A 24,565-nucleotide genomic window follows, 5' to 3' on the forward strand; every position below is an offset into this window, starting at 1 on the left:
TTAGCTCATTCCTCTGTTTCCAGGTTTGTGCACATTTAGTTTCTTTTATTGCTGATTCACAACAAATTAAGCATAGTAATAAGACCATGTCATGTTTTGAAATTACCAGTACTGACTAACTTTGCGTAGCAGTGCTTGATTCAAAATATATTTCAATCAAAATATCAAAAAAGTGAGGCTGCTAAACATGACTATGCCGCTAAAACACGTAAGGGTTATTTCTCCAGACTCCAGACTTCAGCGTCTAGCCCAGTGGGCTGTAGACAGCGGTCTGCAGAAGGGTTTCTGAAGTACAGAAAGAACTCGACTCTTTTGAGACCTGGTGGTCTTTCCTTCGTTGGGGGGAGGGGGGGGCGGTATGTTTGACAGTGTGTGTTTAAGGTTAGTATAACATTGTGCCTTATTCGAAAGACTAGCCTGCGCATGCAAAGGGGTGGCGACATGATGCACATTATGTTTTTTCTTGAGAGGGGAGGGGGTCACAAGGCCGAACAGCCTCTATAAACGTAGCACAGGGTGGCGACAGGTGCTAACTGAGAGGTACCTTGAATCGTCTGCAAAGTATTCTTGAAAAATACGAAGCTTCCAATATTTCTTTACTAGTGTGGGCAGATAACTTCAGAGGCAATGGACCCCCAGTTTTGATTTTGGTGACCTCTTTGGAGGCGCTTTTCAGACTTAAAAAGGGCCCATTGAAAAGTTTGTGGATAGGTTGTGGGCAAGTTTGTGGAAAACAAGCTTGCATATGCGCAGTAATTATATTGTAAACTGTGAGTTATTCAGCAATACTTCTCTCACTGCAGCAAAACGTGCAGATGGCTAGATGATGTCTATACCATTCCCAGCCACGTGCAGCAAAACACAAGTGTCTCGACACCTTCTGAAGTTTGGAAACATTATTTTCAGTGCGCCAGCTTCTTGATAAAAAAAATGTGTTCGCTAGCGTAATACTTACACTCACATAACGGTAGCACATGTATTGCGAACGACCGTTGTGCCCTTGAAATCATTGATGGGACACCATTTGCTTGTTGTCTAGCAGAGAGGTAGCAGGATTAAAGCTTGAAGCTTGTGAAATAGACAAGACCTACACCATTTACCTCTAGCAAAGCTAAGTTTTGGCAAATAATGTGTTCACTCATTTAAGTCTTGTATATCTCACTTTCTAGGCACCAGGCCTTTGCTGACAAAAGCAGGACATAAATCATTTACTCTCAGCATCAGCCGCCATAGAAACCTAGAAGATGAGATGTTCGCAGAAAAGGTAAGCGCACTCAAATGCATTCCTGCGATGAACCTTTTCAAGTGCTCACTGGGTGCAGCCACGAATGTGTGAACCACCTATTTCCCTGCGCCCTCAAAATGACAAATGCAATACCCGGACTGGTTTTGCAGCTTCCACTCGCTAAGCCAAAGGTCCCAATCAGCCACAGACTGAAGATGAAGATACACAGTCTAAAGATGGTAGAAGTACAAATGGGGTGAGAGGGAGCGGCAATTTCAAGTTTGAAACAAAAGAATCGCAACCTTGAAAAACAAAAAAACTGTGTGTGAGTGTTTTCGATAGCCATCTCACATGTTAGTGCTATGAGTACACGCATGGTGAGCACTGACGAAGCAATCGTTTCGTGTGATCACTTCGTATACCATACAACTGTGCTGTTGTTCTGAAACTGGAATGAAAAAATATGTGGTACCATGTGAACAAACCGATCAGATTCTGACAGGTGCGCCGTCGCATTCATGAAAGCCCGGTAAGTGAGCAGGTGGTGTGCAAAATTTCTGCCCCAATAGGACTCCCGAGATCCCTAACTCATTTGTCTTAGAGGATTTGAACGCCGAAGCAGCCATCTTATTCTGCTTCTCGGTTAACTGTACTCCCTCGCCAAAAGCTTTGTGCACCTCATGCAGTTTGTAAGTTCCTAACGAATTTGCCCAATTTAGACCAAGTGGCGATGTCATGTAGGGACGTCATAATTTCAAAAAAGTTTTAAGATTTATGATGTCAACCAATGATTTTGTTTAGTTCTCGTGTAGACAGTGACAGGCACTTTGCACGCGTAATAAGGCCTTCGAACGTTCTTAACCTTGTGTTCTGTGCTGTTTATTTTGTAAGAGCGTGCGAATATTAACTTTTCACACTGAACTGAATACTGCCAAAGGTATAACACATGAAATGCATACTCATTGGATGAAAAATCTAAGTTAATATGATATCATTAGATTCAATGTTCAAATTTCAATGGGTGCAATTTGCATTTGTCTTACAAATTAGTTGCGGTGCGAGGGGAACTCGTTCTATAGCTGAAAGAATTTACTCTCATGTTTCACCAAATCTGAGCACTCCATTCATATATGCAAGTGTGAGACCACCCTTCAAGTATGAATGTCGCGCTGCTTGACCTCATTTTCCCCTCTGCCTGTTCACCACGCTTGCACCACATCGTGACCGATGTCACCCCGATCCCCAACTATATTCAAGAACGTTTCAAGTAGCTATGTAACAAAGAAAAAGAAGATGGCAACCAATAAATCTGTTTAGCGATGCATGAGGCTTGTAATGTTTTGGCTGACGAATCCCTTGCTCTGTTCATGCCTACGAAATCACCATTGTTTCGCTCACTGCAAGGCATGGAAAAGAGGCTTTGTGTAATGTTTTCCAGGAAGTAGCAAAAGATAGCTTTCCGGGTAACTTCTGTATGTAGCGACATAATTATCAAGTGGACCATGCGCAACACCTGCAGTACATGTACAGATGGGTCCACTGTTAGAGGGAACACCGGAGCGCATGTCGTCTGCCCTGATACTTTTTACAAACGGCCACATTTAGGGACCACGTGATTAAGTAGAGGGTGTGGCGTAATCAAGCAGAGGAAATAGCTTGCGAATCTCGCCAGCCATCGGTCATCATTCCCATTACTACATTCCCAATGTGTCAACTACGTTCTCACTGTAGGGTTCCTAGAACGAGTATGAATAGCACCGGCACTCAACAATGCTACCGGCTGGAGAGTAAAGCCCCGAAAGGGGGGCGATGTTAGCACCTTTGTTGAAGCGGGAGTGCACGATCTAAAGCATAGGTGGAGAAAGAGAAGTGGCAGGGCAGGAAAACGGGCAGCTTGCATATGCCGCAGGGACGTCTGACATCGTGCCCATCAATGTACTGCCTCACAAAGGGTGATGTGCCGCTGTAGCGTTTTAGGAATGTTTCAAAAATGCAGGCAGATATTCAGATACACTGAAAGTAAATGGTTTATCGGAACAGAAGCTGCTCTCAAGTGAAATTGCGATGCTTTCGTCTTTTTTTTCTATTTTTGTTCAGTATGCTTTAAGCTCCGATGGAGCCATTACGGAGCTTGGCATATTCGAGTAATTTAGGTGTTAAAGAAACAAGATGTTTTAAACAAAATGTCGTAAAATGCAAGTTTATGTTGCCTTTCACGAGGTAAAAAGTTGCTAACAGAAGTTATAGCAGAATACTGAAGGCAAGGCATGGTACCTGAATTAGCCATGTTTTGTTGTGAATTTCAAACTTACTATGATATTCAAGGTAATGCCTCTGCAAAGCCGCTGATACAGCATCTTCATGGAGAGAATGTACATAAATTTTGAATCTTATATGTTGAATTTGAGCGAAAAAGCTAAATTTTTCCTATTCTAAAAAGTTTAGAAATTGCACTTCAGGCAAATGCATAAAAATGGGTTAAGTTAATTTTGATGCTTTAAATTTAGAATGTCGAATTTAAAAGAGTGAGGAGCACTTGTTGAGCTAACTACCAACCAAGAGTTTGGTGGTCGACTGTTGCACTTTTTGATTCCACACAGATGGTGTAACCAAATAGAAGAGACGCATAGATAACACTTTGCTAAAAAAACAGTTCACTGATAGTAGAAAATTATGAGAATGTAGATTATCAGTAGTAAACACGTCGTATGAATGCTGAGTGTCAATGTTTATTTTGCCTCAAGAGTAAAATATGTAAGAAAAGATGGAAAGCAAGTCTCTAAATATTTGTCTTTTGTTTGAATACCAACAATTTTTTCTTGAAATATTTGAACTATGCCAAATTAACACAAAAATAAAACTCTGCTCCTTAATGATCATAATATGTACTCCGTCTTTACATAACAAAATATAACAAAAACTACACAGACAGTTCGCCTTCTATGTGAGTGGCATCCCCAGTATGCACTGGCACCAAGTAAGCCGAGGTCACCGAATTCACTGCTTGTCTTGTTTGTTTTCACACATCCGGTAGGGGGCCATGGTTCTTGTTGCACGCTGACTGGTCACGATGGTTGAACTATGATCCGAAAAACTTTCTCTTCCGTCAACTTTTTTACCGAGTCAGCGTCGTCGCATTATGAAGGTCGAAGCCTCGCCCCATTGTGAGGCAGTATATGACCAGTTCTGTCTTAAAATGCGTGGCTTTTGTGATCTCCTTTTTGTGCTCCTTAAGCATCGTTGACCGCTTCCTGCGTGTTTTGAAGATATAAGTGGTGTCGCAGTCGCCGCACGGTTCCTTCTAAACGACCCTGCTTAGAACGTTCGCAGAAGTGCAGTCTCTGGGCTTGGTGAACCTAATTCCCAAGGTACAATGAGGCTTGAAAATAATCTTATAGCCCAGCGGACTAAGCACTTTCCGAACAGAGTCTGACAAACCCTAAACGTACGGTATAGAAACAATGGATGTTGTGTTTTCTCATGGCACACTTCTTGTTCCCTTTCGCATGTGTTTCTATGTGTCGTTGATATACACTCTTGTATGATGGCTTTGCTCCAATGCACCAACCACATTTTTCATCTCATATGACTGCAAATGCTGATAAGAACAAATAGTGATGTATGTAACACCGCATGCATCAGTGGAAGAGGCAGGGAGCAACCAACAAGGCTCAAGGAGCACAAAGGGGACATTGAAAAAGCCACGCATGCCACGCATGCCACGCATTCCAAGACAGTACTCATCGAACACTGCTGGACAACGGCGCATGCCTTTGACTTCAGTAATCAGACGACGCTGGCTTGGGAACAAAAGGGGAAGAAGAGAAAGCTTCTCGAGTCGTGATTCATCCATTGTGATAAGTTAGCGTGCAACAACTACGGCTGCGTACTTCATGTGTACAGACATACAGACAACCAGTAAACAGCGTGATGTCCGCTCATTTGATGCCAGGTTATATTGAGGATGCCAGCCACATAGTTGGCGAAACATCTATGTAGTGTTTATTATATTTTGATGTGTTAAGTCCGAGTCCATATTCTAAATCATGAACTCACCCGTCTTTTGGAACATTTTTGCATCTTCTCATTAATTATAATTCTGCGTTACATGCTGGTGTTTAAAAAACATGCTTATAATTTTATTTTGATGTTTTGGATCATTTTTTGTATTAGATACTAGTGTACGTGCCAGATGAAGAGAATGAGAAGCAGAATTCAATTTTTGCCTCAATTTGAATTCAGCTGATGAGGAGTGACGGAGAGTAATACTACACTGCGAGTGCCATCTGTTTGGTAAGCACCATATTATAAGGCAATTTTAAACAACTAACATTTTTTGTGCATCATTTATATTAACTCTATGAACATTGCCAACATAAAAATAACTGAGTAAACTTAATATGTTTGAGCTGAAGAACTGAAATAAGACCGTAAATAACCTTGAAATGTTGATTCCTTTGCCATCAGTAATTAGTGAGGAGCCGAAGATTATGCTCAAAATAGAACTTCACAAATATCATGTCTGCACTTTTTAAGCTGACTAACTGCTCTTCTTTTCACTGCCGCATTGTTAAATAACTTTGTAAGTCCTGGCACAGCTTCCATACGATCGGTCATTTAAAACACTATGAAAAATATATATACCATATTATTTGAATCTAGCCTGATAGTTTTTTCCAAATTTATTTGTATCAAACTCCAGGGTCGGCTTGGCCTCGAGGAAATTGAGAAACGTGCCATATTTCACTGACAAAAGTAGTGCAAAACTAGAGCCACCTAGACAATATTGAAGCGGTTAGTAGCCGAGCCAAAGCCTGCTTTGATTAGGTACATACAAGGGGCCTCTATTTTGACCTTTTTTGCGAGCTCTGAGGCGAACCGTTTGTCATCTCGAGTCACGCTTCATGTGGTCTGTATTTGGCCTAGCTCAGTGGCGCCAAAACAGGTGGTGTCATTATAGTGCCACTTATAAAAGAAAAGTTGTCCTAGCTGCGTAGTCGTCAACCAACGTTCAAGCCGGAAGAGACTTTGCAGTGGATAAAAAAAATTGGAGCACCATTAACTTCACCTATAAGAGTTGAACGCGATATCAAAATTCGGCCACTATTGCACCCTTAAACCGCTAAGTGCATACTTATGATATAGTTTGTTACATACACACGCCCGCACACAAACAGGCACACAGTAGATCATACCAGCGCACGCTTGCATCTGGTACATACAGGTTTTGGTTCTAAAACAAGAGTCGCATAGCCTCCAAGATACACGCCACGCGCTCGCGATCTTGGAGGCCATAAGAACTCTCATACTGGCTCGCAGATAACAGCACATTATCTACCGTTCGCTGTTTGCTTGATCAACGGCTCTGGAAAGGCATGATAATGTTACGGGTAACTTATTTAATAAATTAAATACGAGGCACTGTGCTCGGCGAACAAGATGGCGACAGTTCATAAACAACCAGCCACCAACGTCGTCTTTCTCTTTCTTCCAGACAGGCTGTGCCGGCTGTTGCGTATCAATATGTTTTCCGCTAGGTGGGCATAGTCGTCCAATTTTAGAGCTGTTTGAAAGCTTATGTGTGTTTTTAGCGGTGATGGCTGCACTATCCTGACCTATTTCGACGTTGTTTGAGGCTTCCCAAATGCGCTTACAAATCGCCGAATAGGCTCGTTTTCGTCATGACACGTGTCGAAAAAAACGCATTAATGGGGCCCTGAAACACTTTTCTAGGTAACCATGGATTGAATTCACTAGAAGAGCTTATTACCTCACGGATTCAACGCTGAAAAATTTTTAAGAATCCGCCCAAGGCCAGTGGAGTTATAATGGTTGGTCGCATGCTGCAATTGCACTATCTCTTCTCTCGTCCAAACGAAAGCTCTCGAAACTAAGCAGGAAGAGGTGGCAGGGCCAAAGAAACTACATAACCTGTGCCTCTTGACCTTGAGCACTTTTTGCTTGCTTTCTTTGAATGCGCGGCTTTTCAGTGTGATCGCGCACGCGCACGTGGACAAGTAGTGGCCTCTCGCGGAGATCTCTGTAACTTGCGTTTCCGCTGACAGAGGCACAGACAATTTTTCACTCACAACCAACGGGACTGACGCCGACGGGGAGATTTCTGCGAGACGAGCTCTCTAACGCTCTCGCGTTAAAATCTGCGTCATTGGAACTCTGACTATGCGCTCTTTTGAGAAGTGCGGCATATACAGTGTGTTAAATGGCACTGATGATTGCGCAATGTTTGAAGACAGCGACTAAGAAGTCTTCGACGAGGGAAGCAGAGACTGCGAGTCCGAATGAGAAGTTTAGTGTAAGTATACTATGTGCCTAATGGAAATTATAGGGGCTGAATCGTGGCCAATAAAACACCTGATGCTGTCAGAAATCTGACAATGCAACGCTACTCTTTAATTTTCAGACTGTGCGATATGAACACCGTCCTGCCTTCTCGCACACTGCTGCATCAGTTGGATGGCGCTCTTTATCAGAGCCTCTGCTATGGATGGATGGATGGATGGATGGATGGATGGATGGATGGATGGATGGATGGATGGATGGATGGATGGATGGATGGATGGATGGATGGATGGATGGATGGATGGATGGATGGATGGATGGATGGATGGATGGATGGATGGATGGATGGATGGATTGACTGATTGATTGATATGGCTGTACTCTTTAGATCAGAAGGTGGTTAACGCCACCAAGCCGTAATACTTAGTGAACCAAGATTTATATTTATGTTTTTTTACTTTAAATAGAGAGGTTGAGGCCTGGTACTTTGCGGTGAAGGGTTTAGTTTTGACTCATGCCTTGACTTTAGCCACCAATCAGATAACCTCCTTCTTTTTATAATTCTACCCACTTAAAGTCTGTTTTGTCCTTCCTGTCCCTAAGCCACAGTGCTTTGAAAAACTCTAGGTCATCATCCTGAACTGTAGGGTGAAGCCCTTTACAGAACATTATCAAGTGTTCGGAAGTTTCCTCCTCCTCTTCACACGCACTGCATACCGTGTCTACCCCTTCTTATTTGGCCCGATATGTGTTGGTTCGCAATACTCCCGTCCTCACCTCAAACAGTGGAGAACTACCCCGAGATAATCATCATAGATGCTTTCCTTGGCTATTTCCAGCTTAAAAGTTCGATAGATCTCTAGTGCGGACTTCTTAATTATGCCAATTCTCCACATATCGGTCTCCGCTTCATTAACCGTCTTTTTAACCGGTAATTTGTTGTGGTTTGGCCCCCTGCTGTTTTCTAAGTATTTACCCGTCAATTTTTTTGGTTCGCTTCATCCATTTTGTATCGACATTCTTCATGAAAAAGCGGCTGAAAACCTTCCAAGCCCAACACTCCTCCCCCATTTCTCTCAGTCGCTTCTCAAATCTTATCTTGCTGTGAGCTTCCCTGCCCTCAAATGATGTCCATCCCATATGACCTTGTACTACTTGAGTTGGTGTATCCCTGTGAGCTCCTAAGCCAAGCCTACCTGTTCCACATTGCTTAATTTCTAATCTTGCTTGAACTTCTGATCCCATGCACAAGACCGCATTGCCGAACTTTGGACCAGGAACCATGACTCCTTTCCATACTCCTCTCACAACATCATACCTATTGTACTTCAACAGTGCCCTATTTTTATCACTGCTGAGCTGCATTTCTGTTACCTTTCGTCGTCACGTATATTTCGAGTTCCCTTAGGTACTCTTTCCCATTTCTTATCCACACGCACAGATATTTTTATTTATCTGTTATCTCTGGCGTGACCTCCTGCATTCTAGGCTCACTAGCTTCATTATCTTTGAAAATGATGACTGCTGATTTTTCCTCTCTGAATTTGAAATCTAAGCTATCTCCCTCATTACTGCAGATGTCCATCAATTTCTGCAAATCTTCCTTGTTGTCGGCCATTAGCACTATATCATTTGCGTACATCAATGCTGGTAGTGCCTGTTCAATCAGTTTTTCTTGATTGATGAAAGAGATGTTAAAGCCAAGTCCACTTCCCTCTAATTTATTCTATAATCCTTGTAAGTACATCATGAACAACGAGGGTGGCAGAAGACATCCTTGCCTAAGCCTTCGTTTTACCTCTGTGGGCTTGAACACCCATTTTTCCCACTTCATTACTACCTTGTTACTTTTATCGGTATCATTTAAAAGATTAGTGGCTCCATCTTCCACACCTTGTGTGTCCAGTATTCACCACAAGTTCTCTTGAACCACGCTATCGTACGCTGCCTTAATATCCAAAAATGCTAGCCATGGGTGCTGTGTTCTTTTCCTGCTATTTCAATGCACTATGGCAGTGAGAACAGATTGTCTTCCAACATCATGTGCTTACGAAATTCATTGTGCAGTTCCCCCAGCACCCCCTCATCCTCTATCCATGCCTGCAGTCTTTCCTTTATAATCTGCATCGCCAGCCTGTAGACCACTGATGTCACTGTTATAGGACGGTAGTTTTTATGTGAGCTTTTCCCCTCTTTTCTTTATAGATCATGCTCATCCTGCTGAGTTTCCATTAATCGGAGACTTCAGCATCGATTATTGTTTTGCTCACTGCCTCTGTCAAAATATGCTTAGACTTTGGACCCAATGTCTTTATCAGTATAATTGGAATGCCATCTGGGACTGTTGATGTATATGCTCTAAGCCAAAAGGGAGCAACGAGGGTATAGGGGTAACTCCTTTCTATGCCTAGGATACCTCGCATGCCTAAACAAATCCTCGGCTAGAGGCAACTCGCCTTGAGTTAAACCTGCAATATGAAGTCTAGACACTGCCCCGCCGCGGTGGTCTAGTGGCTAAGGTACTCGGCTGCTGACCAGCAGGGCGCGGGTTCGAATCCCGGCTGCGGCGGCTGCATCTCCGATGGAGGCGGAAATGTTGTAGGCCCGTGTGCTCAGATTTGGGTGCACGTTAAAGAACCCCAGGTGGTCTAAATTTCCGGAGCCCTTCACTACGGCGTCTCTCATAATCATATAGTGGTTTTGAGACGTTAAACCCCACATATCAATCAATCATGTCTAGACACTTACTTAGAAGTTGCTTCTACCATCTTGTGTTAAAGTGATCCACACAGAACCCTCTGCAAGGCCATGTGCATGGTCGCCCTCTAGGTCCTTTTTGTGTGCCCCAATGAAAAAGGCAGCAGCGGCTTCCATGGACGAGACTTATACCGCTAACTTGTGCACCATTTTGTAAAAAGCTGCGTTAAGCGCAGGGATTCGATTGTGAAACATTCGGGAATCTCATGTGTTGCCAAAAACTGCTGGAGCTTGTGCTACAAAACCTTCATACTGGGCTCGACAACCTACTTGCAGTCCACAGATTTGACCAAATTAAACAGTAAAAAAATATTCACATAGCAGGAGATTGTACAGTACTGAAACTTAGCAATCTGTTATCATTGTTCTTTTAAATACTGGTCAAGTGCAGGTCTCTAAGAATTGATACAGGACTCGATTCAATACTAATACCCTGCCGTTACAAATAGACCTTTATGAAATAGCCAAGACTGGTAGACTCAAGTAACAGCGTGAGAAACACGTGAGAATGCTCTGTGGCAATCGACTCATCTCAAACAAGTGGATGATGTTTCTCCATTTAAACATCTCATTTGAACATTGTAGATTTCACTCAAGATGTGTTGTTGTTGGTAGCTGGGAGTTTGATTACTTATATCATGAATACTAGTTGTGAAGACGAGTGGCTGACCACATTGAAGGCCCAAGAAAAGAATAAGGCAACTGTGTACATTGCATGTACAGTGTCTCACGCAGACTCAAGGGGGAAGGGGAAAGTGTTGTGGTAGAGGCATTGTACTTTCTTGCCTGTGCAGATCCACCTCTTGAATGAACTAAAAAGACTGAGCTCCGATCACAAGCAGAAGTGTGTGAGATGTTTTAAACGTATGGTTCACACAATCCCTCTTCCAAAGAAAAATGAGCCCCTAAAATCTCCCTTTGTTGTTGTCTACTAAATATCAACAAGTGATATATCCTGAAACACACTTAAAATCAACTGTACAGTGCTTGTCATACCATTACTTGCAGAACACCCTTTTTGTTTTGGTTTAAACAACCCACTGCCTTCTACGTCATAAGTTTGTGTTGGCTTTCACAACCCTTGTAAATGCTCTCTTAGCAGACTTCTTCAATCAAAGAGGGGGCAGACTTGCATGGGAGCACAAAGGCTGATGTCCTTGCTTTAGCTGCGTACTTTTATGGGTCATGCATACTTACATCTCAGAGGCAATTATCGCTGCACCCAGAAAGCCTTCATTGAAAAAAAGTTGTCTTTCTGGTGACCACGTCCAAGCAGTTTTGTGTTAATGTAGCCAGCTATGTTCGCATGGAAGCCATGTTACGTCCCACCTCACTTGATTAGCGCCATCTAAAACTGAAATCGTGACTGAGCTTTGTATAACCTTTTTCTAGGTAACTAACTGTTCCATCTACGATGAGTTTGTCATTAACTACTTATTGACACATAAAAAAACACTACACAAATATTTTGTGTGGGTTCTCAGGCTGTGTCTATAAAAGATAATTGAGCCCTTAAACACTCCTTTTGTTCTGTGACATCAAGAAGGGTCAGTGGCTCAGACAGGAACCCTACATAATGATACATTATGTGAGCACCATTGCAGTCTATAAACAGCAGTTTAAAAGTTTCTCGGAATCCTTGCGTGGGTTGATGGGTTAGGCCCATTTTGGAAGACAGTGTCTTTCTTGCACTTAGTCCAGGTCAAAGGGTCAGGGAGATAGTAGCGGTGGAGGAGATTGCAAGGTCAAATGACGCATGTGTAAGCATGCTTCGTGGCACCTTTGAGAGAAAGAGCATTCCCTTTTTGTGGGATTTAGAGATGCGAGCAGTTAGGCAGCATCTTTTTCGTTTCACATATCCTGATATTTTTATTCTGGTGCATGGTTTGATGCTTTTATTACTTGTATTTTTTCTGTGTACAGCTTGCCCTTGCTGTAACTAGATGGACATTTCAACAGAAACATTTTCGTGTTGCAAGGTTTTCGTTACTGGAAAATAACACAGTACTTACTGATAGGCACAAGAATGCATACCATCGGAGAACAAAATTGAGGACAGAACAGAAAAGGCGTCACTCGCAACCAGATTTGTTCTTGGAAAATCAGCGAACTATATAAGCGTAGCAACCATGCGCATGCAAATTGCCTCACACGCTAGTCAAAAAACGTGCAATAAGATTGACAACAAAAGAATGATGACAAAAAAGCCCCTAAACAAGAAAATAATCTAAGAAACAAAAATTCTTCACCACGCTGAGCAACACATGTAACACTAACAGTCGTATCTCCCTTATTTTTAATTTACAATGCTTCCATAACTTCACGTGACAATCATTGCTCTTTCCAAGGACGGGTACACTGGAAAACCTAGCCTCACGTTTGCAGAAACCACAATGTGCTGGCAAATATGCCAAAAGTTATTTTTCTTAGGAAGTTCTTTCTCCCTAATTCTGTCCTTTATAAACCACCACGTTTGCCTGCACATTGTGGTTTCTGTAAGCACGAGGCTAGGTTTTTCAATGTATCCTTCCTTTGAAAGGATAATGAAACCTGAGCACGCAAAATTATGGAAGCATACTACATTAAAAAGAAGAGAGATACACATGTTAGTATTGCATCTGTTGCTCTGTAGTGGGGAATTTCATTCTTCAGATTCCTTTTTTTTGTTTAGTGGCTTTTTTGTCATAATTCTTTTGTTGTCAATCTTATCGCATGTTTTTTGACTACCATGTGAGGCAATGTGCGTGCGCAAAGTTGCTACTTTTATATATTTCGCTGTTTTTCCGAGAATAAAGCTAGTTGCGAGTTACGCCCTTGCAGTTCTGTCTTCAAAGTTCTTTCCCGATGGTGATTATGATTTGTGGGGTTTAACGTCCCAAAACCACTATATGATTATAAGAGACGCCGTAGTGGAGGGCTCCGGAAATTTCGACCACCTGGGGTTCTTTAACATGCACCCAAATCTGAGCACACGGACCTACAACATTTCCGCCTCCATCGGAAATGCAGCCGCCGCAGCCGGGATTCGAACCCGCGCCCTGCGGGTCAGCAGCTGAGTACCTTAGTCACTAGACCACCGCGGCGGGGCTTCCCCGATGGTATGAATCTTTTTAAAATTAAGTAAGTAAGCATGCACCAACTCGCCCAACAAAATGATTTATTAAGGTGGCGGTGCCATTCCGGCAGCATTTACTGTGCATTTTATTCACTGTTTGCTGACGTTCTACGCTCAGCCTATTGATGTGAATTGTATTGCATTAAAAAGGTTACATTCTCTTCTTTCTAATGACCGCTAGAATTGTCGCCTAGTCTGAACCAGTTTTGCATAGCTCTCAAAACTGTGCAAGCAAATACCAATGCTTTTGCTGTACAAGCCTCCATTTTACTTGAAGTGTGGCAAAACTTTTCAACATAACCACATGAAATATCCTGAGCCTCTTCGTACAGCATTATGCAAGGTTTATATGAAGAATTATAGCCAGTAAAGCGATCAAAAAGTCATGCAGGCTTGAATCAAAATGAGCAGACTTATGTAGGTGTATGAGTGAATACCTTTTTTTGCGTAGAACAACAATAATGAAATAGTTTTCCAGGCTAAAATGTACCTAATGTCTATGCGAAGTTATTTCGCGTTCTGATGAATTGCTCATGAATAAGAACTGCTTGAATTCACAAATTTATGAATCCACTTGTTCAGGCATTACCGACGAAGACGGAAATCTGAAATTTTTAATAATGAAGCAGCAAGCCTTTATATGCAGGAAAAAGTGTCATAGGTTAATTTGAAAAATGTACGACAGAGTGAATTTAGCTCATTTTTCATCTTGCCAGGTTTGTGCTTATTTACATTTTTTATTGCTAATTCACAATTATTGCACAGTGGCAGAATTATGTCATGTTTTGTAATTACTAGTGCTCACTAACTTTGCGTAGCCGCACTTCACTCAAAAGATTTTCAAAAAATAATAAATATTGCAAACATTTTTGTTGTTGGCGTCATCTGTGAAAAGAACCATGAAGTTGTCTCGTGTAGGTTCTGACGTTTGTCAAAAGTGATGCCACAAAACATGACTATGCACCCAAACACGTATGGGTTATTTCTACAGATTTCAGATTTCATTGTATAGCCCAGTGGGTAAATGTATTTGCTACGTCTACAATCACAATGTAACCTCAAGAGGCTGCTGTAAAAAAAAAGAAAATGACGGAGTGACAGAAAGAACGAAGGGAACAAAGCGTGGCACATTCCTGACTAAGTGGTTTGGCAATAGTGCCGAGGATTTCAGGACCTGCTTGGCTGTAAGTCTTTGTAGCGAAAGGACTGCAGAAGCCTTTCTAAAGTACACAGAGAACTTGACCTTTCCTTCTTCTGTTTTTGAAACTCGTAGGACATTACCTGGTGGTCTTTCCTTCGCGGGGAGGTGTAGAATGTTTGACAGTGTGTGTTCCACGTGACACTGCTTAAAGGGTAGTATTTCATTGGATCTTTTTCGAGAGACTAGTCTGCACAAGTGAAGGGGTGGCGACATGACGCGCGTCCCGTTTTTTTTTGGGGGGGGGGAGAGGAGGGGAGCTCACAAGGCCAAGCAGCCTCTATAAACGTTGCACAGAGTGGCGACAGTTGCTAACTGAGAGGTAGCTTGAATCGTGTGCAAATCATTCATCAAAAATACTAAGCCTCCGAGATCTTCTTACCAGTGCATGGCGCATAACCTCAGAGGCTACGCACCTCTACTTTCGATTTCGGTGACCTTCATAGAAGCGCTCTCCAGACTTGAAAAAGGCCCATTGACAAGCCTGTGGATAGTTTGCGGGCAAGTTGGTGGAAAAAAAACTTGCATGTGCACAGTAACTATATTATAAAGGGAGTTAATGAGCCATATTTCCCTGACTACAGCAAAAAGTGAGGATGGCTGCGTGAGCTCTATAGCGTTTCCAGCCACGCGCAGCAAAACAAACGTCAAGTGTCTTGACGCCTTCTGAAGTTTGGAAACAATTATTCAGTATGCCAACTTCTTGACAAAAATGTGTTTGCTAGCGTAATACTTACTCTCAAACTACGGTAACACATGTATTGTGAATGATCGTTGTGTCCTCGAAGATCATTGCTGTGATGCCATTTGCTTGTTGTAGTGGGAAGTGGCCGGTCTAGCAGAGAGGTAGCAGGAATGAAGCTTGCATTGCACGAAATAGACAAGACGGTCACCATTTCCCTCTAGCAAAGCTAAGCTTTGGCAAATTATCTGTTTGCTCATGTAGGTCAAGTTTTATCTTACATTCTAGTCACCATGCCTCCACTGACCATAGCGGGACATAAGGCATTTACTCTCAGCATCCGCCACCATAGACACCTAGAAAATGAGACGTTCGCAGAAACCGCAGACGTGCTCAAGCTTATTCCTCGAATGAACTTCTTCGAGTGCTCACTGGTTGCAGCCACAAATGTGTGAGCCGCCCAATCCCTTGCACCTGCCAAATGACAAATGCAACACCCTGACTGGTTTTGCAGCTTCCACTCGCTAAGCCAAGGGTCCCAATCAGCTAGCGTGCTGTACAGACACTCAAGATGGTAAAAGCACAAAGGGGGTGGGAGGGAGAGGCAATTTGAAGTTTGAAACAAAGGAATATGAACCTTAAAAAAGACTCTGTGTGAGTTTTCACGATAACCACTTCACATGCTAGTGATATAGTACTCACATAGGTGAGCACTAATGAAGCAATCGTTTAGTGTGACCACTTCATATACCACACCACTGTGCTGCTGTTCTAAAACTAGAATGAAAATGTCTGCAGTACCAAGCGCGCAAACTGATCAGATTTTGACAGGTCTACCATCGCATTCGCGAAAGCCCAGTAAGGGCGCAGGTGGGGTGTGAAATTCCTGTCCCAAAAAGACTCCCAAGATTCCATACGCGTTTGTCTTAGAGGATTTGAACGCCAAAGCAGCCATATTTTTCTGCTTTTTGGTCGACTGTATTCACTCGCCAAAAATTTTCTTTACCTCATGCGGTTTGTCAGTTTCTCGGGGATCTGCCCAATTTAGACCAAGCGGCGAAGTCACCTAATGACGTCATGATTTCAAAAGTTTTGTTGATTTATGATGTCAACCAATGATTTTATTTAGCACTTGTGTACACAGCGACAGACACTTTTCGCGCTTGATAAGGCCTTTAAACTTTCCCGACCCTGTGTACTGTGATGTTTGTTTTGTAGAAGCACGTGAATATTATTACCTTTTCACACTGAATTGAATGCTGTTCAAGGAATATCAAAGAAATACCCACTTTTTGGATAAGAAATCTGCGTGAATATGATATCATTAGATTTGTTGTTCAATGTTCAGCGAGTACAATTTGCATCTGTTTTACAAAAAAGAATTGCGGTACGAGCGGAACTCGTTTTATAGCTGAAAGAATTGACTCTCATATGTTTCACTAAAACTGAGCACTGCATTCGTGTATGTAAGTGTGAGACCACCCTCTGAGTATGAATGTTGCGATGCTTGACCTCATCTTTCCCTCTGTTGCATCACCACGCTTGCACCACATCATAATCGTTGTCACCCTGATCCCCAGAAAGAAAAAGAAAGTGGCAACTGATAAATCTGTTCAGTGATGCATAAGGCTAGTAATGTTTTGACTGGCAAACTTCTTCCGCCATTCATGTCCTTGAAATCACCTATCTTTCGCTCACTGCAAAGCATGACAAATGGGGTCTGTGTAATGATAGCCAGAAAGTAGTAAAAGATAGTTTTCCGGGTAGCTTCTGTTTGTAGCCACGTAAGTATCAAGCGGACCATGCGCGACACCCGCAGTATATGTGCAGAGGGGTTCACTGTTAAAGGAAACGCCAGAGCACGTGTCATCTGCTCTGGTGTTTTTTTACAAACTCCCACATATAGTGACCACGTGATCAAGTAGAGAAGGTGACATTTAACATCCCCTGAAACGGGTTTGCGAATTTCGCCAGCTATCGCTCGTGTCTGTCAACTCACTGCATTCCCCATGTAGGGCACCTAGTACAAATATGAATAGAACCAACAGTGAATAATGCTACCGGCCGGAGAGTGGAGCGCCAAAAAGGGGGCCATCTTAGCACTTCTGTTGAAGGAAGAGTGCACGATGAAAAGCAGAGGTGGAGAAACAGAAGTAGCAAGACAGGAAGCTTACATATGCCGCAGGGACGTCTGATATCATGCCCATCAAGGTGCTGCAAAACAAAGACTGCTGTGCAGCGGCGGCCTGCCAGCAATGTTTCAAAAATACAGACAGACTTTCAGAAAGACTAAAAGTAAATGGTTAATCAGGCAGAAGCTGCGCCCAAATAAAAGTTTGATGCTTTCGTCTTTTTTTTCTGTTTTCGTTCAGTGTTCTCTAAGCTTGGACACAGGCCTCATAGCGTAATACATAGTAGAGTAATTTGAGTGTCAGACAGACGGTACGTTGTAAACAAAATGTCGTAAAATGCAGCTATTCTGTCGCTTTGCAAGAGGCAAAATGTTGCGTAGATAAGGTATACAAGTATAATGAAGGCTAATCATTAACGTGAGTTAGTCATGCTTTGTTGGGAGTTTGCAGGTTAACATAATAATTAAGGAAATGCCTCTGAGAAGACACTGATACAGTGTCTTCATGACGAGGAAGTACATAAATTTTTAATCTTATACGACAAAGCGTAGAGCAAAAAACTAAGCTTGTCCTGTTCTAAAAAGTTTCGGAAAATTCACTTAAGGCAAATGCATGAAATTGGGTCAAGTTTGTTAATCTGATAGAGTGAGCAGCACTCGTTGAACTAACAACAAACCAAAAATGTGGTAATCAACTGTGTCACTTCTCGAATTAACACAGGGGGGTGTAGCCAAATGAAAGAGACGCATAGATAATTTCCAAGAAAACAGTTCACTGGCAATAGCGTAAGTATGGGATAGTGGATTATTAGTTGTCAACGCATGGCATGAAGGCTGAGTAGCAATGTTTATTTTGCCTCAGGAGGGAATTATTTGCGCAAAGATAGAAAGCAAGTCTCTAAATAGTTCTTCGTCTGAATAAACAATTTTTTTCTCTGGGAATATTTGAACATAGACCAAATTAACATGGAAATAAAACTCTGCTCCTTAGTTATTATAGTATGTACCCCGACTTTACACAACAAAATATAACAAATCTACACAGACATTTCGCCTCCTACGTGAGTGGCATTCTAAGAATGCTCTGGCACGATATGTTGGAGGTGACCGAATTCACTGATTGTCTCGTATGTGTCTATTCCTCTTGATGGAGGCCGTGATTGCTGTGTCACGCTTGCTGGTGACGATGGTCTAACCATGACTCGAAAAGCTTTCTCGTCCCTCTCTTTTGTTCCCGAGCCAGTGTCATCGAATTACGGAAGTCGAAGGCATGCCGCATTTTCAAGCAGTGTTCGATGAGTTTTGTCTGAGAATGCGTGGTTTTTGTGATGTCCCCTTTGTGTTCATTGAAACTCGTTGACCACTTCCTGCCAGTTTTGCCAATATAAGCGGTGTCGCAGCTACCGCAGAGGAACTTGTAAACAACCCTGTTTTGATCATTCGCAGGGGTGCTGTCTTTTGGCTTAGAGAGCACGTTTACCAAGGTACAATGAGGCTTGAAAATTGTTTAGATTCCCAGTGGACGAAATGCTATTTGATCAGAGTCTGAAAAAACTTCATCGTAAGGTACAGAAACAATGGGTTCTTTGTTTTCTCGTGGCACACCCCTTGTTCCCTTTTGCATGTGTTTCTGGGTGTCGCTGATAAAACTGCTCATACAAGGGCTTCGTTACAATTCACCAACAACGTTTTCGATCTATATGACTGCACGTGCTTATCAGTGATGTATGCGACACCACATGCATGAGTGAATTAGGCAGGAAGCGACAGATAGGGCTCAAACAGCACAAAGGAGACATTGCAAAAGCCTCTCACGCCACGCATTATAAGACAAAACTTGTCGAACACTGCTCAACGATGGGGTATGCCTTCGACTTCAGTAATGAAACAACGCTAGCTCGGAAACAAAAGTGGGGCAAGAGAAATCTTCTTGAGTCGTGATTCATTAGTGTGAGAATTTGGTGCGTGACAACAACCGCGGCCGCATACTAAGCGACATACGAGACAGGCAGCAAACTGTGTAACCTCCGCTCATTTGGTGCAGGGGCATACTCAGGATGCCAGCTGCATATTTGGCGAAACGTCTGTGTAGTTTTGGTATACTTTGCTGTGTTAAGTATGAGTCCCAGTCCATATTTTTAATTATGAACTGGCCTGCCTCTTGAAACATTTTTACATTTCCTCCTTAGTTTTAACTCTGCAGCATACTGTGGTGTACCAAGAAACATGCTGATAAGTTTACTTTGATGATTTGGGTGAAATTTTTTCATTTTGTTTCAGGTACTTATGCACGTGCCAGAAGAAGAAAATGACCAGCAGAATTCCATCTTACTTTACCACCAATGCAGCTAATGAGGAATGATAGAAAGGAATACTACGCTGTGAGTGCCATCCGTTTGGTATGCACCATATTATATGGCATTTTACACTACCAACAGTTTTTTTTGTGCATCATTTATAATAATTAACTCAACGAACATTGCCATCCTGAAAATAACTAGGTAGACTGAATATGTTTAAGCTGAAGAACTGAAATAAGACCATAAATACGCTCCAAATGTTGATTCTTTGCAATCATAGAGTAAGAAGCCAATCATTCAGCTCAGTAAAGCTTCACAAATTTCATCTCAGCACTATTTAAGTTTCTTCACTGAAGTGTTTTTCACTCCGGAACTGTTACATAGCTTTCTGTCAGTCCTGGCACAGCTTTCATAGGATGTTGCAGAGAGATTTTGTCAGCCGATACTCTACATTTTTTGGATAAGTGTTCCCATTTATTCATTTTGTTTACTTGATAAGCTGCTAAAATGGGTCTAATCACTTTCTCTTCATAATGCAGGCCCTCATTGCCAACCGATTGCCTCGCATCATGGCTTTTTGCACGGTCGTCCCAGCCATCACCCTGCAATGGCTGTTTGCTGACATCGTCGACAGCGTACCTCTCTTAGACGTACCCTGACTTGGCGAGCTTGTTCACTCAAGTCGAACCACTTTAGCAAAGTCTTGAGCAAAGACTGACAACTTCAATATGCTGCTCAGTTTGCATATGTGAACTTCACTGGGCATGCAAAATGTTGTGGCTGTATGGCTGTTAGTTGCTTTTCTGATGGTGATGCAGGTTGGTGTTCATTTGTCATTTTACTCTTAAGATTGCATTTCTTGTACCAGCTGCTGTTCCTGTGCCCACAAGTATGATTGTATGTGTATCCTTAGTTGACATTTATGGTGTTATATTTGTATGGGAAATAGGGTACTCGATCATAATACTCGTTCTAAATACCTTCAAAAAATCAACTTCCTTCCTAATGACTTCAGCAAACAAGTAAGAGGACTTCGCCACTTTTCCAAATATGCGTATAACCACTCGCTACAAAGTATCAACTTGGAAGCTGCATTTACTACAAACTTTAAAAAGTTGAAAAGCTAAAATTATTGGCACATACAACACAAGAATTGCATAAATGAGAAATACTAGACAGTTATAACAATCTAAAGATAACAGAGTGCATAACAATCTAAAAATAACTTGAGCTCACCTCTAGGTACAATTTAATAAAATCTGGACTGAATGAACACAAATAATTGTGTCAAGGCCGTTTATTCATCCAATGGACAAAAGAACATTAACTTGATAATGAACTGAACAAAAAATAGTTGCATGCATTGTGCATTCGTTTCGTGATTAGTATTTTTCGCTTGGTTGTGGCTGGGAGGTCACTGTTTTGCGCTAATTACACTGAGCAGCTGCTCCACTAATTGCGTTTCACTTTTTCTGACCGGGTGTCAGCTACAACAACTTTCGAATTCTTATTTTTCATGTAATCAATCGGCCACTTTTAATTAACCATGTTTCACTGAATGCGTGTCAGGCAGTATTCATGAAGTTCAGTTGCTTTCAAACTGATAAGCTTTTTTTGAAGGGGACATGTTTTGGTAGACAGATATCGGCAGGTTTTTCTGTTTTCGTAAAAACAGGTTCTCGTTTTGAACCTTTTAAGCTCCGTCCAAACAAGCTGTGCGTGAGTGGGATGTGCCAGTTTTTCAGTACTTCTATATTGTCTCTGTTCATGAAATCATGACATAGACAGACAACAGCAGTGGCAACCATCATTGTATACAATGCATGCATCACTGTTGAAAAATTGCCGACGGGGCAATGGCTCTCTATGGTATTCATGTCCTCCTAGGTATTTAACACACAGCAGTTTCGCCAGCGTCTTTCTTGCCTATTCACTTTCCAACTGACATTGTAAATACTATAAAGACTTTTTTCATCAAACTTTCGCTGAAATTGTATAAACAAGTTGTGTTTTCATTTTACACCTGTATTTGTTTTTTGCGACCCAGCAGTAGACATAGTATGAATGAAACTTGCAACGTGCCTTGTTCATGTTTATTACTGAATGGTTAAAATGTGTTTTGTAACACTCACATTCATGTTTTGCTCTGTGACAATGACAATGAAATAAGAAGTAAGTAATCTTCGGAAATAAATGTCTTCTTCTTTTCTTTCATATGGCATTCAGGTGCTTCGGCATGTTTTTTCCTGTATAAGCTGTGTGACTGCATCTTCATGGTTGCTGCAATTTTGCACATAAAAATACTGCGCCCTCAACGCATGTTCACATATTGTAGTGATTGCTCACACAGAACAAAACCGTATTTTTCAATGGTCTAAAAATGCAGTGTGTATATCACGTGTGTTGGAAGCTTTGGTATTTGAAAGTGCGTTTTTGGTCTTACGGACATGCACAAGTGTGTTTTGGCATTTTTATGGCTTGGCTGTTTCAACACCACTTGTTTATGCATGCACGAATGCGTCGAAAAATAGCTGTTAGGAAAGAGTTTTTGTCCACGGACAATAGAAATGCTATTTTCACACCATGCCAGAGCCCTTTTTTCTAGCCAGAAGCTTCGGGGCAATTCCCATAACAAGTCAACATGCCTTTTATTAATACCGCACACACACTAGTATATATTTTCTGTGCACGTCGCATGAAAGTCAACACGTCACACAGCAATATTGATATTCCTTTGCTGCTATGCTGCCATCACGTTGCTGGTATGTTGACATCACGTTGCTGGCATGTCTACAATACGTTGCTGGTAAGTTGCGAAAACATTGCCGTGATGTTGATAATGTAATTTTGGACGTTGCCATATCGTCCTGAATGTTACAAGCAACGTTATCAGGTCATAAAAAAAGAGGACGCTAAGCGCTTTTAGGCAACGTTGCTGACTCACATCTGGGCGCTTTCGCTCATTGTTGGGATAACATTCTGCGTTACTTGGGTTAACATTGCAGGAGTATTACGAATTTCCACAGTTTTTATATTGTTGCTTCTGAAAAAACTTGTTATGCCAAAAAGTTATGCTTGTTTGGAGTGCAGTTAATATATCATTTAACACCGCTTCCTAAAAAACTCCTTGGTGTTGATATTGGGGTCGTGGTAACATAGTGATACGTAAACAGTGTGGCATATGTATAAGTCACAAGGGAATATTATCATGCACTGAGTAGATGGCTGTATGTTAATTGTACGCGTTGCATGTAAACAGTGAAGGAAGACTGGACATGCAGATGCTGTAAGAGCAATTTTCTTTGCACACAGACACAGAGTTTGCAAATAAAGTGAGCTGTTCTATCTCGATGTGATAAGCTCTATTACGGGGGCTGTCTTCCGGATGCGGGCAGTTTAACAAAGCTTGGGAAACAATGCAGGTAAGCCACATTATATTGAATTAGCATTGTGAGAAGCATGACTATATGCTTTCCATAATGCAGCAATGCTTCAATAAGCTGCATGAGCCAAGATGACTTGGTGTTTGTTTGTCAGTGACCTAGCCTACTCTCCAGGGCAACAAAAACTTCTAAATGAAACCAAATTTTGTTGTACGTGTTCCCTGGCTTCAGTGTAATTGCGGGTGTTAACAATAAATGCTAAGGGCACTAAAGATTATTGACACCAAGGTTAGAAAAGCTAAATATAAGTTAACGTGCTCATGAGTCAACTTACTGAAAGTGATTGAGCGACAAATCTGAAAGCAACCGGCTGAGAAATATTTTGGTGAGTTTCAGTATAAATGAGTCTGCTTGAGCAAACTAATAAGAAGTGTGAGTTCGGTGCACTCGGTTGAAGAAAATTATTAGTCCAAGCACCAATAAAAATATAATTGTTGTGTACACCAGAACACATTCGTTCATAAGACACTGCACTGGGTCAAGTTTCACACCAGAACACATCTCATTAGAACACACCAGAGTAGGTCAGTGTTGCCACCAGAACACAGAACACCAGAATTGATGTATACACCACACACCAGTGTGTTCTGGTGTATCCCCCAAATCACCCTAGAACACACCAAACACACTCTGGTGGGATTTTAAATTGGGATGTGGCAATCGAATGGTGATTTCTGCAGTTATCTAGAGTAGTGCATTGAAGCCATTTTGACTATCTCTAGCTGAAGTGCATGATATGGCATGGAAACGAGTATATCCCCTTCAGGTGCAAAATACGAAGTACTGTGTAGAATTCCGTCATGTTCGCACTACATAATTCCAAGGCACATGATATTGCATGTCAATAAAGAAAATGAGGCTGTATGTTGCTATACGATGCTTAAGATAATCAATGTTTATTAAGAAGTATTTGTTTTGAAATTACTGCGATTAAATTTAGCACAGAAAGAATAAAAAATGAGAGCGAAAATCTATAATTGGTTTGATTCCAAGCTACATTATTTCGAGCAAACAAATACCCTCAACGTTGGTCCTAGAACATGGCCTCCCAAACGCTCGTCGAACATGACAGTGTCTCCTGCAGAGTTATCCACTGCAGCAATAATTATGCAGATCAATAAAATGAAATGACCGCAAGTTGTACTCACAGGAGGCCTGTACAGAAGTGCACACTGCATTTGAAGCCATTTGAAGAAACACGCGGTGCGTGACGCACCTCCGTACAACGCCACTGAATGAGATTGAGATATCAAAATTAGTTATCAGAATAACAAATTATGAAAACATAAAATGTCACTTACAGGCCAGTTTCTCGACATCCCCACGGTAGAAGCCCTCTTCGTTGTCTTCTTGCGCGACGTCGTGTTTGCGCCAGTACACTAACTTAATTTTAGCTGTTTACTTCAATAGGGTT

At 41.8% G+C, this 24,565-nt stretch overlaps 1 long non-coding RNA gene across 1 annotated transcript; it reads left to right on the top strand.

Annotated features, from left to right (window-relative positions):
• Window positions 1–1,173: 1,173 nt before the first annotated feature.
• Window positions 1,174–23,059, top strand: LOC142776535 (uncharacterized). Its single transcript, XR_012887613.1, has 3 exons — window positions 1,174–1,264; window positions 19,689–19,789; window positions 20,248–23,059. It is a non-coding gene; the product is annotated as an uncharacterized LOC142776535 (long non-coding RNA).
• Window positions 23,060–24,565: the final 1,506 nt, after the last annotated feature.

This window comes from Rhipicephalus microplus, chromosome X (genome assembly GCF_043290135.1).
Source record: "Rhipicephalus microplus isolate Deutch F79 chromosome X, USDA_Rmic, whole genome shotgun sequence".
NCBI lineage: Eukaryota > Metazoa > Arthropoda > Arachnida > Ixodida > Ixodidae > Rhipicephalus > Rhipicephalus microplus.